This window comes from Sitodiplosis mosellana, unplaced genomic scaffold (assembly GCF_009176505.1).
Source record: "Sitodiplosis mosellana isolate CC-2019 unplaced genomic scaffold, AAFC_SMos_1.0 Smas_scaffold_6150, whole genome shotgun sequence".
Taxonomy (NCBI): Eukaryota; Metazoa; Arthropoda; class Insecta; order Diptera; family Cecidomyiidae; genus Sitodiplosis; species Sitodiplosis mosellana.
The window spans coordinates 2,607,066-2,619,368 of record NW_022601391.1 but is presented as its reverse complement, the minus strand read 5'-3'; the positions used below and the strand labels follow the sequence as shown (position 1 = coordinate 2,619,368).

The following is a 12,303-nucleotide window of genomic DNA, read 5'->3' as shown; positions in this document are numbered from 1 at the left end:
TAGAAATTCACTTCTCACAGATACACTCGCGCACCCCTATTCGGCACCCTAGAAAATTCCTACTGCCTATGGTTAACTATTTATGATTGCAAATGTATAGTGATGATATTGTACTTTGGCACCATGCACCATAATTTAACAGAAAATTTGTTCCAAGTAGTTTATTGAAACTCTTTAATGAATTGATGTGCAAACACGCAAAAATATAAATGAAAGTCCAGCAATGTGCACAGAACAGAATTGATGGATTTGCTATATTTGATGCTTCAAATTCTAAATGAGATAGTTTGATAGACCAAACAATTTATATCGGTTTTCTCTCTATCTGTACTATTGATGCAGCATTTGATATGTTCGCAATGTGATGTTGTTAGATATTTATACATGTGGTTCACGCATCACAAGCGATAAAAATAAACGATATATCCAATCGACTTTCAAAGCCATGATTCCCACTCGCCAGTTTACATTTTCATCGTGAATGATTCAATTAATTGAACGGGAAATCACAATTTTGCTCTTTTTGGCTGTCAGTAGTAGTAGTAGTTGTTGTTGTTGTTGTAGGCTATCGGTGGACATAACATGATAAAGAGATGACCCCAAGAAAAAGAAAGTTGGTCACCGGAAAATATCGGATTTTATGCGACTTATTCTTCGTTTATTTCAGATGAAAAACCGATCGGTCTATATAGAATCGTTTATTTTATGATATCCCATGCATTAATATTTGAAACGGTTCGATCCACTAGATAACAAAAAACATATCCAACAATCCGAGAGAGAGAGAGAGAGAGAGAGAGGGAGGGAGGGAGAACAGACAAGAATGAAAAGGAATTTTTATGTGCGTACGCTCATCGTTCAAGTATTGATTCACCATAAAATTGAGTTCGAGAAAACAATATGAGTCAGTTGGTTGTGAATTGTTTGGTTGTTTTAGCACACACATAAATTGTTTGTTCCCCAGACAAGCCGTTGCTCTTCTCGTACTTTGATATTCGGCGAGAATATAAAAAGCGATAAAATATAGAGAAAACACAGTACAATCAATTGAAAAAACGACCAGTCAAAAATTCACAAACTCAAGATGAAAGCAATGTGAAAAAGAAGAAAAATGCCAAGATGAGGAAAATACTGAAACTATAAATAAGTATATAAATAAAAATGATAGAGAGCAGAGCAATCGGATATTTGGCTGCCAAGAGTAGACTAATGTAATTTTACATTTTCAAGTGTGTGCATTGGAATAAAAGGCAAATGGATGAATTGAACGACTGGCAGAAACGATATTACAGAGCGATTTATACAGAAACTTGGGCAACGTTATGTGGAAAATTATGCAAAGAGAGAAACATCATAAGCAGTAAGCTGTAAAAGCAGCAACAACAGCAGAAAAAAAAGGAATGATGCATGAATTACATTGGGAAAAATATGAGCATTTCCATTTTCTTTTTCATGATATCGTTTCGTTTCGTTTCGTTTGGTTTCGTTTTTGTTTTTCTATTTGGTTTGGATTGGCAAATGAAAAATATGAGCGCAGCGAAAAACAAACCAGAAAACAGAGGAAAAACCAGTAAAATTTGGAGCATCATTAAAAATTGAAACGCAAAACAAATAAAGCTCCATAAATTTGAACAAAAACGTACGTATTTCACATCTATTTTACACATTGTTTTATTTCGATTTCATCACAAAGTCACATCAATTGTTGCCCACAAGAGGAAAGGAGACAGAGAGAAAGACAGAGAAACGAAGAAGGGGGAAAATGAGCATCGTTTCAATCGCAGACGTGAACAGTATTTTAAACGGTTCAGAAGAAAAATGAATTGGACAAGGAGTCAAACGTTTTCATCTGAAACATAGTTGCGAAAGTTCAAACAAGGCTTGGATTGCTTTAGCGAAAATCAAAACGAAAAGTGAGAGATAAATTGAGAAGAAAAAATAACGAGCGAATGCGCGGTCGCACAACATATATACAGAGAGAAGCGGTGATATTTGTTTGAAATGGGTCTGACAAAAGAAGGGAAAAAAGCAGACGAAACATCATCAGGCAAATAAATTGGAGCAACAAAAGCGCAAGAGAAGAAAAATCGGTATCAACAACGAATTCAGAACGAGCGAAAAAAAAATTCGCTACGTAAGCGGGCACCAAACACGAGTGACCATCCGCAAGTAAATGACAGAGAATAAGAGTGGAATAAACAAGAGTGAAGTAAATCTCAATGAAGTTGAATAAAAAATGATTCGACCGCTTATCGAATAACTGAAAACTGTATATGTATTTCATTCTTTCTTTTATTTCACGAAGCATATTTTTTGGATAGTCAATTCACACAGTATGAAAATGTATATATACAACGAATTATAATCATGGTTATTATCCACGTAGCGATGATGGCGCTTACGAAAACCATCTTCATTTTTGTCGATATAGAACAATGGCGGGAGGCTCAGAACGAGAACGTTCGACGAAAATAAAACGAAGAAAGCGAACGAGAAGAGAGCGATAGAGAGGGAACTGTCAGGAAATACGCTGTTTTTGCTAAATAGCAGGAAAAATATATCATTTCCATGTGCTGTAATTGTAAAGACGCAAGTTGCGATGTGCATGTCCCAAACATTCGATCGATTACATCGGGCTTTTTTTATACCTTTTCTTCTCCGGTTTTTCACTTTATGACTCTTGCACAGCAAAAGAAAGCAGAAGATACGTTATGCGCGTGTCCTCGTTCTATTATTCTGTTCATCCGTCAGATCTGTTTTCATGTTTTCACAGACGCGCCGTTTAAACTTCTTTTACAATCAAGCCATTTTCGAGAAGCAAATTTGAAGAGCGGCCAACTCCAACGAATGAGTATCAACTAATAATAAATATCTTCTTTTTGAATGGCATGGCATCCATCGCACGTAAAACTTATCATTTTATTCAAACGAAATGTCGCCAACTGAGTTGTCGAGCAAATGTGAAAGACAAATAGTGAAGCGAGAGCAGACTAGCGAAAGCAAAGCAAAGCAAAACAAATCAAGGCGTTGTATTGAGTGGTGAGGCAGGGTGAAACACGAGCCATACTCAGGCAAATTACATTGCAACCTATCTTTGTCCGGATGGCTATTAGCATTTGAGGTAGCAAAGGAAATGTTTTCTTTGTCTTTGTGTTATGGGCGAATGGAAAGAAAAAAAATTTGTTACGAAAAAGGGGAAGCGAGAACAAAATATGCTGCAATATGCTGATTCAATGAATAAAAATATTATGGGCATCCATATTCTTCTGTTGACAGTGACGCACAGAAGCGGGATGGCGAGAGAAAGATAAAGATGGAAAGCGAATGAGTGTGAGATTAGGCGAAAAAAAATGGTATACAAGTATATTCGCCTAGGGAAAACCTCATTTTGCTGATATGTAGGGGAAAAAAAACAAACAGCAAGAGCAGATAGGAAGTCGAAGAGATTGAATGAAATTGCATGGGAAAGCACGAAAAATTTATCATTCTTATTTTTTTCGTCGAATTTCATTTGGCGAATGCTCAAGCAAGCACGATCACATTTAAGCACACACGTTCGTTTGTTCAACTTTATTAGCGATTAGCCTACACCCTGTCATTTTTTACGTATCCATTGTTCAGTATCGCTGGTGTCCAGCCCCCACTCTCATTCTTCCACTTTTACTCGGCAAAGAAATTGAAACACTCTCTTCAATCGAGAGAGAATTTACTTGTGTGAACCCATTTGTAGCGCGCGCAATCAAAATCAATGGCGTTATCGTACATGAAACGAGTTACATTTTTGTACACTGCCAAATGGGTCCGTTCAATCTGCTAACACGAATTCTATCTCGAAGTAACAATGCTATATCTTGAGACCGTGTGTTACTCGATGGTTCACTGCTAGGGGAATCTTACTGAAACTCTCAGTCTACGAATCAAAGATAACTCAAATCGATACGATGACACGTCTGCTCGCGATTCTTGAAGGAATACGTTAAAGCCAAATTTATGATGACAAAATGCGATGGGCAATTTAAATATCTCCAATGCAAAATGTGTAGTCTTTATAATTGTGGGAAAAAAAAAATTAGAAATTTTCATTGGAGTTTTAATATTCCCCTTGGTTCTCTTCATGTGACTTGTCGCTCGTCTTATTTCGGCTACATTTGTGGAAATTTCACTTTGTGCAAACCATTGAAATGAATTGAACTAGCACAAATATTGTGACGTGCTGTGACGCTGTGTGACTCGGTAAACGAGTCACCTAGGGGCTTCACACCAAATTTTATTCAGCAAAATCTATTTGTATTATCGCCCGAATGCGTTGTTATTGTTCATATTCACCTTGAACAAAATGTTCTGGAAGTGGGTTTTGGTGGATCTTCGGGATGGATTAGACTGGGTTTGACAATGCCCTGGTCCATCCTGAGGATCCACTTCCAGAACCAGGATCGGATTTAAACAATCCTGAGGATGCACCAAGGCCTACTTCCAGAATTTTTGAAGCGATAATGACGTCAACAGATTAGACGTGGTTCTGCTGTGAGTCGGTTTATTGAACAAAATTGAGCAAAATTTAAATTATGCATACATATCTGTTTAACACTATGACTGTTCTTCATATTTGCAACATATTACTGTTCTTGGGGGACTCCAGGGCCCCCAAGATACTTCATATGAAATCTGGACTGTCATAAGAGATAACAAATTAGTGTCTGAAGCAAAGTTGTAATACTCGAGGTTTGCTATAATTTTGTTGCAACAAATATTGCTTATCTCTTATCAGTTCCGCGAAAAACGCGAAAAAACGCGAAAATCGCGAAATTTTCCCACCTCGTTTTAGTGAAGCCGATAAGAAGTAAGAGACTTGCCTCTTCGACAGAAATGTAGAGCAGGTCGAGTACTACAACTTTGCCACAGACACCAAGTCGTTATCTCTTATCAGTTTCGCGAAAAATGATTATCAAGAACTCGCGTTTTTTGCGTTTTTTCGCGTAACTGATAAGAGATAATGACTTGATGTCTATGGTAAAGTTGTAGTACTCAAGCTGCTCTACAACTTTGTCGAAGATACCAAGTCGTTATCTTTTATCAGTTTCGCGGAATACGCGAGAAACCGCAGAAAACCGCGAAAAACGCGTTTTTTCCTTATCATTTTTCACGAAACTGATAAGAGATAACCAGATGGTGTCTGGAGCAAAGTTGTAGCTCTGGTTGAGGACTATAATTTGCCACAGACCTTAAGTCGTTATCTCGTATCAGTTACGCGAAAAAATGATAAGAAAACATTCGCGTTTTTCACGGTTTTCTGCGGTTTTTCGAATATTCCGCGAAACTGATAAGAGATAACGAGATGGTGTCTATACCAAACTTGTAAAGCAGCTTAAGTACTACAACTTCGCTTCAGCATCAAGTCGTTATCTCTTATCAGTTACGTGAAAAGCCGCGAAAACCGTGAAAAACGCGAATTTTTTCTTATCATTTTTTCGCGTAACTGATAAAAGATAACGACTTGGTGTTTGTAGTGAAGTTGTAGTACTTGACCAGAACTACAACTTTGCCATAGACACTATTTCTCTATCTCTTATCAGTTTTGCGGAATACGCGAGAAACCGCAGAAAACCGTGAAAAACGCGATTTTTTTCTTATCATTTTTTCGCGTAACTGATAATAGATAACGACTCGGTGTCATAGTTAAGTTGTAGTACTCGACCAGAGCTACAACTTTGCCATAGACACCATCTCGTTATCTCTTATCAGTTCCTTGAAAAATGAGAAACTATGAATTCGCGTTTTTCACGTTTTCGCGGCTTTTCGCGTAACTGATAAGAGATATCGACTTGATGTCTATGGCGAAGTTGTAGTACATAAACTAGTCTACAACACTGCTACAGACACCAAGTCGATATCTCTTATTATAGTCCAGTTATAATATAAAATAGCCATGGGGCCCTGGAGTCCCCCAAGAACAACAGCGTAACATGTTTTGCGGCAGGCTGTATTTTACACATACTCACACATATGTATATGTTTTTTTTTCATTCGTGTAGAGAAATGTTCAATCTATACAATGAGACTTAACTCCGGTTGGTTTATATTCTGTTTAGTACTTTTATTCAACTTTAAAGTTCGCTGGGGGCCCTGGGTGCCCCAAGAACAATCATAGTGTTAATATGTTGAAACATAAACAAATTCATATTATTTGTTCATATTTTGAATATGGAAATTGGCGTGAGGCCCCTAGCGAGTCACATTTGTTGTCGTTGGGCCGCTGATGATGATGATTCGGAAATTTGTCATTCCAACTGAAAAAACATCTGGTTGATGTATTCACGTAAGCTGTTTTATTTCTATATAGGGAATATTTCAACGAGCCTTTTTCTTTTCATTTTTCGAGAAGTTTCTTTTCGATTTTCCTGCTCCCACTCAATGCAAATGGAATAATACGTGTTTATATGTGTGTGACGTATGTATTTCATAGAAAAAGGGGGCAACGGCAAACATTCTAGGTGATGAGCGATAAAATATGTCGTTTCTATACCCAGAATAAAAAGGCCAAGTATAAATACACCTTTTGATTGAGATTCAACTATCTGTTGCCTCAAACGACTTCACTGCGAGGTGCTTTCGCATTCGAAGTTTTCATCGTTTTTCAGAAAGAAAGCGGAAATGTATATACGAATTAAATTTTCTAAATTCAATCATCCCCAACGAGATGGAATTGGTGCAAGTTCATTTGATTTCTTGGACGAAAAATCATGCATTGCAAAGAGTTGCAACGAATAGGAGCTGTCCAATGCACCAAGTAACCATTGGGTCGGTGAGACACTAAGCATATAATGTGCCTTTTTGGTAACGTTGCTCTTTTTACATTGGTTCTTTTCTCCTTTTCAGTATCAAGTCATTGTTCTGGCTTATTTCGTCTTTATTTTTATCATTTGATGGTTCATTGTCATTTGCATATTTTCTTAAGGTACTTAGATCATTTTATCATCGTAGTGTTGTTTGACTGACGTTCATATTTTCTCTTTTGCTGTGTAAAGCTATCACTCGAGAAAATGCCTCTTTCTCTCTCTCTGTGACGGAGAGTGTCCTACCTCTTTCTTTTGCTACCAGTTGGTAAACCTGTGAGCTTTTTAACATCACATGAGTTGTAGAGCTATTGATCTTGTATCTTTTTTAAGATTCCAAATGACACATTTTCTAGATTAATGTGACTCGCTATTTTATAGTAATAAAATTATTGAAAATATACCAGTTCTGAAGAATTTCATTTTTTTTGGCAAGAAACTGCGAAAATGTACAAAGCCAAGAAGAGCGGAGCTTAGCGAAGCTTCGTTCTTTTATTCTTTCGTTACATCCAAATGCAGTGTATGCGTGCGCGTATTCGAATTGTTGACGGCTGAATGTTATTTTTTTTCTTCTTTTTGTACAACGTTTGTTCTTTGTATTATAATTTACTGTTCGCTGTGCTCTCCCTTTTGTATGCATTGTCGAAAAATGAAGAGTCTTCGAAGAAAAACAAAACAAATAAACAAATAATATGACAAAGAGGATAAAAATATGCATTGCATAAATATAAAACTAAAGAGACCATAAGCAATTCAAATCGCTTGTATGGGAATTTAAAGATGAAGCCACAGCGTGGAAGTGAAAGTGGAAGAATGTGTCGGGCATGAGGTACAGTCGCGTCTATTATTAAGCGTCTCTTCCTTGCTCAAGCGATTTTAAGGAGATGCGAGTTTTTCTGCATTCGCAAAAAATGGCTCTTTCTTTTATCCTTGCTTTAAGCTATGAATGAGACAAAAACCCTACACATACGAGCTCACAAAAGGTTTTCAATTATAATCGTGGATCAGCATTTGGATCACAAATTGTGGTGATGATGCTATTTCAGTCAACATGCTCTGTACATATATGAATTTTGGGCTCTTTCCGTACCGTTTTTTTTTCTCTCTCATTCTTCCGATATTCTTGTAGCCTTGAATAGAAAGTGATTCCGTTATCATGATAACCGTTGATAGGAAATCGTCGCATTCGGAAAATAATTTTGAACTGAACAGAGCGACGCACTAACATCGGGAATATTTAACTCTTTTTTTCATTTATTTTATGCAAGAACCACATTCACAGTGCACACATACAACATCATGGAAAATCACACCGAACCAGATTATTGGTTGGGAAACGGAATCATGTGTAAATATGATCAATTTCTCTGCATAGATAATATGCACTGAATCGAAAAGCATCCATACTCAGCAACAGCATCCAATAGAGAAAAAAGAAGAAACAAAATATAAACTCATATTCACACATAGAATTAGAAAAAAAGGTAGGTAGATGGGTGGAAAAGAGATAGAGAAAATCAAGCGAGCAATGTGATACGATACGATGCGATGCGATGCGATGCGATACGCTGTGATGTCTTCACATGACTCGTGCGGATGATTCTATTTGTTTATGTCTAAATGGATTTTTTTATTCTTCATTCTTTCTTTATCTTTTTTATTTGTTCATTTGTGCCAACCAAAGATCACGTAGTTTACGTATCCTCATTCCATTTTTGCTCCGATTTTGTAACGCTTTCTCCTTTGACACGAATCACCTTCTTGCATTTCCACATAAGCCATCACATGCCACATAGAGATTGAACAAATTGCGATGTGGGTATATTGTCGTACACTGTACACGTTATAATGGTAAGGTGGATAAAACACACACACACATATATATATATATGTATATATATACATACATAATATGTATGTATGCTCCACTGGCACTTTATTCCTATTCTGTTACTGCTACTTCTTCTTCTGCTTCTTTTTCTTCTTCTGTATTATTATTCTTCTCTACATTTCAATCTATCGCAAGTTTTTTTTCCACTTTGCTTATTATCCATGCCATCGACTTCTAATACGTTATTATTATTATCATTATTATCATTATTGTATTTGATGGTTTTTTTTCTCTCTCTCTCTATATCTATCTCTCACTTTTTCAGACTCGCATTCTCTCACCCGATCCATCTGATTGTCCCGGTCTGTATTTGGTGTATGGCATTGCTGTTGCTGTTGCTTTTACTGTTACTGACTCTGTCGCCTGTGCGATATTTGTTTGTGTGGCTGATTCCTTCATTTTTTTGCTATTCTTCTTCTTCTTTTCCTTAAGCTCATCGCGCGCTCCTTATATGTCACCATCATTGTCAATTGTGCACATTCTTCTCCACCTACACACGAATGCCTCACTTGCAATCATTCGCGGAATTCATGTAAGCAATAAAGTGTATGTGTACATTCTTTTTTAGGTCAATGAGTGAAACCCGTTGGATTGTTGTCGTTGAAAAAAGAGAAAGATAAGAATTTTGACTTCGCTTCTGAACTATTCCCACGAACTGCGTCGATTTTAATTGTACAAAAAAGAAACCGAAACCTGCATAGGTCGTTTGATGACGTGCGAATAAAGTTTGAAAGGGAAGGAATATTGATTTCGATTTATCTTGAGTGTATTTTCTTTCGTTTCGGAGTTCGTCATTGATTGGTGAATTTAATTTGAAGATTCTTTTAAATGAAATCCATTCAAAATAGACAGATTTTCATCAAAGAAATGTATTCATCGTCTTTCATTCAATATATTACATTGATATATATATACGTTATGATTTAAGATGCACGCTGACATATTATTATTGGTACTTTGATTGGTCTCGATACAATTGAAAATATGCATTTCACGATATTACCAACACAAAAGTGCCAAATTCTTTTGATAGTGTAATGGGCATCTTTATCCGGTCCGTGTTGAACAAATTAGCTGATTACTATCGTACTCTGTCTTGAATCCAATGTGAGAAAAAGAAAATTCTATTTGGAAACTAGCAAGGATTCGATGATGATGACAACGAAGTGAATTTGTATGTATATAAACTAACAAAAAGAAAAGTTTTCGATGAAGTTTTCGCTAAGTCAAAAGATTTTCCCAAAAGTTTCTCTCTCCGCCATACTCTCGGTATGAAGTTCACAGAACTTTACAAAATAAAATAAGTGTCAGTGCGGAGGCGTATTTCACTTGACGAACGTTACATCAAGTTTATTTATTTTGCTTTTCGCATGTGGGAAATGATGAAGTTTGCTCTATATCTATCTCTTTTTCTTTTCCTCTTTTTCCTCCATTGGCAATGGCGAAAAATTGAAGCAAGCGGAAAAAACGAGACCAAAAAAAGAAGAAGAAAAAAACTTACGTGATATTGTTTTCGTCGTATTCGTTTTTTGTTGTTGTTGTTGTTTAGCTAAGGAGCTGTGTTATCCGTATATAATTTCAGTGTTGATGCGAGCGACAATTCACTTTTGTGATGATAATTTTGTATTTTCGTTTGGTATCCGTTATGCTCGCCTGTTTTTGAGGTTGTGTGCTTGTATGTATATGTGTCAATTTATAACCGCCACTTCGCTTGGTTTTGGTGTATATCTATAATAATAATCTCTCTCTTCTTCTTTTTTATATTCCTTCTCTCTCTCTCTCTCTTTTCTTCTCTACTTCACTCGCTAAAAGATGTGACGCGTTTGTTTTTACGATGTGGTTTCGCTTCTCAAAATTAATTTTATCGTTTATTTTGTTTTCGAACAAATATTGAAATGCGCGCTCTGGTATAAGTACACACAAAAGCTCACTTTTTACACCACAAAATCGTCTGGTTTCGGCTTTAGATTGGTATATTGCCTCTGCGTTCGATTCCAAAGAAATTCCCGTTCGGTTTTATGGATGTGTTTTTATTATTGACAACCGAAAATTGAATTGTGTATCTGTAGTTGGAAATGAATGTACAATTTCGTTTTCGTTTTTTTTTTTAATAATTCGAACCATTCACCATGTACAAGCACACAAATGATCAGTTTATTTAGATTTTATTGCGTGCTTATTTTGTACGTTAACGTCTCGTTCGTTGGCTCGCTTGTTTGCTCGTTTGCTCGCTTGCTCGCCTGTTCGCTTGGTCTCAGCGTTGAGCTGTATGCCCTTTTGTGTAGCAGTGTTTCTATGCAGCATATCCTAGCAATATTTTGTACGTATTGTGCGTTATATTGACAAATCAATCGAATTCAACTTAGACGCACTGTTGGCGACTGGTGAATGAAACGCGAAAAGCACCACCGAATAGTCGATGAAGGGAGCAAAATAAAACCAAAAACTGAAGCCGAAATAAATCGAATGCCAAAAGCGGACAGAATGCATAGCATAAACACATATTCGAACATTTATTAAATTACAAGTAAAGGCCGACAAGAAAACAAAGCCATATTATGTGTATAGGCTTTCATTTTCATTAGTAGGAGAAAATATGACGAAATATTGTTAGCGTGCATGAAATAATCACAAACACATTGGCCGTATCAGCAATTTCCGAATTCGGTACAAATGAATGGCACAGCACTAGCAGCGAATAAACAAACTGAAGGCAATGAAGACATAAGCGCATAGCCTGATATAGTTTTTTTTCTCTCTCATTCTTGTGTATAAAAACGGCGAAAAATAAACTCCTGAAGAAAAGAAACAATAAATCGTAATAATTTTCTTAGTGAATACAAGCGTCCTGTGGCGTCGAGTTTGAATATTGAATGAAATGAAACAGGTCGATTATTCCTGTCGTGTTTGTGTATGCATAATGGATTTTGGTTCAGCCGTTTCTCATTTTCAACGACAAGAAAGAAAAAAATCGTCGACCGATTTATAATTTGTTTCCCGCAAACGTAGTTCCGTCAGTTTCTACGATTTTCCCCATTTAAAATCCATTTTTTATGCGTAATTCGCTCATTCTCCGTTCCTCTATTCCTTTTCTTTGTTTCTTTTCTCCTTTCATTCTTTCTGCTTCACTAGCGTTTCGTTATCAAGTGCAGTTTCATTATCAACTGCAACTGAGACTTGGGAATCAAGAGTGTCACAAACAAGCAGCCCCGAACCAAAATTAACCTATCTCGTTCTCTTCGTGCTTCGCTTTCAATTCTTTCACACTATTTTACATAAATCCGTTGCCATTTGAATTTGTTTTGTTATTTTACAGTTCTAATGTCACAAGATATTATGTGTAACCAGTGTGGATTCAGTTTATTTACTGTTGATCGTTTTCAATCGACCAAATGGAACTGCCAATCAGACAGCGCAGCGGGGGATGAAAATTGAAAAAAAAAAATTATTCAATACAACCACCGAATATAAAAAGAAATTCGAACATTCAGACGGTTTGGATTTGGAAATTTGGATTCGGTTCCGATATTTTTTTTAAATGAAATCTTAGAGGTAAAACTTGTAGGGTATCCTCGTTGA

General features: G+C 36.5%; 1 protein-coding gene across 20 annotated transcripts in view; it reads right to left on the bottom strand.

Annotated features, from left to right (window-relative positions):
- The window catches only part of LOC129574234 (neuronal calcium sensor 2), a 94,528-nt gene that overhangs the window by 48,630 nt on the left and 33,595 nt on the right, over positions 1–12,303 (bottom strand). For 4 of the 20 annotated variants that reach the window (XM_055455925.1, XM_055455922.1, XM_055455924.1 and 1 more), the window contains exon 2: positions 10,226–10,787. The exons of 15 other annotated variants lie outside the window; for them this stretch is intronic. The gene's annotated coding sequence lies outside the window, so the exon portion shown is untranslated. Of the gene's footprint in view, positions 1–10,225; positions 10,788–11,991; positions 12,009–12,303 lie in introns of those variants that run through there. One more of the 20 variants, XM_055455926.1, reaches the window with a different exon arrangement.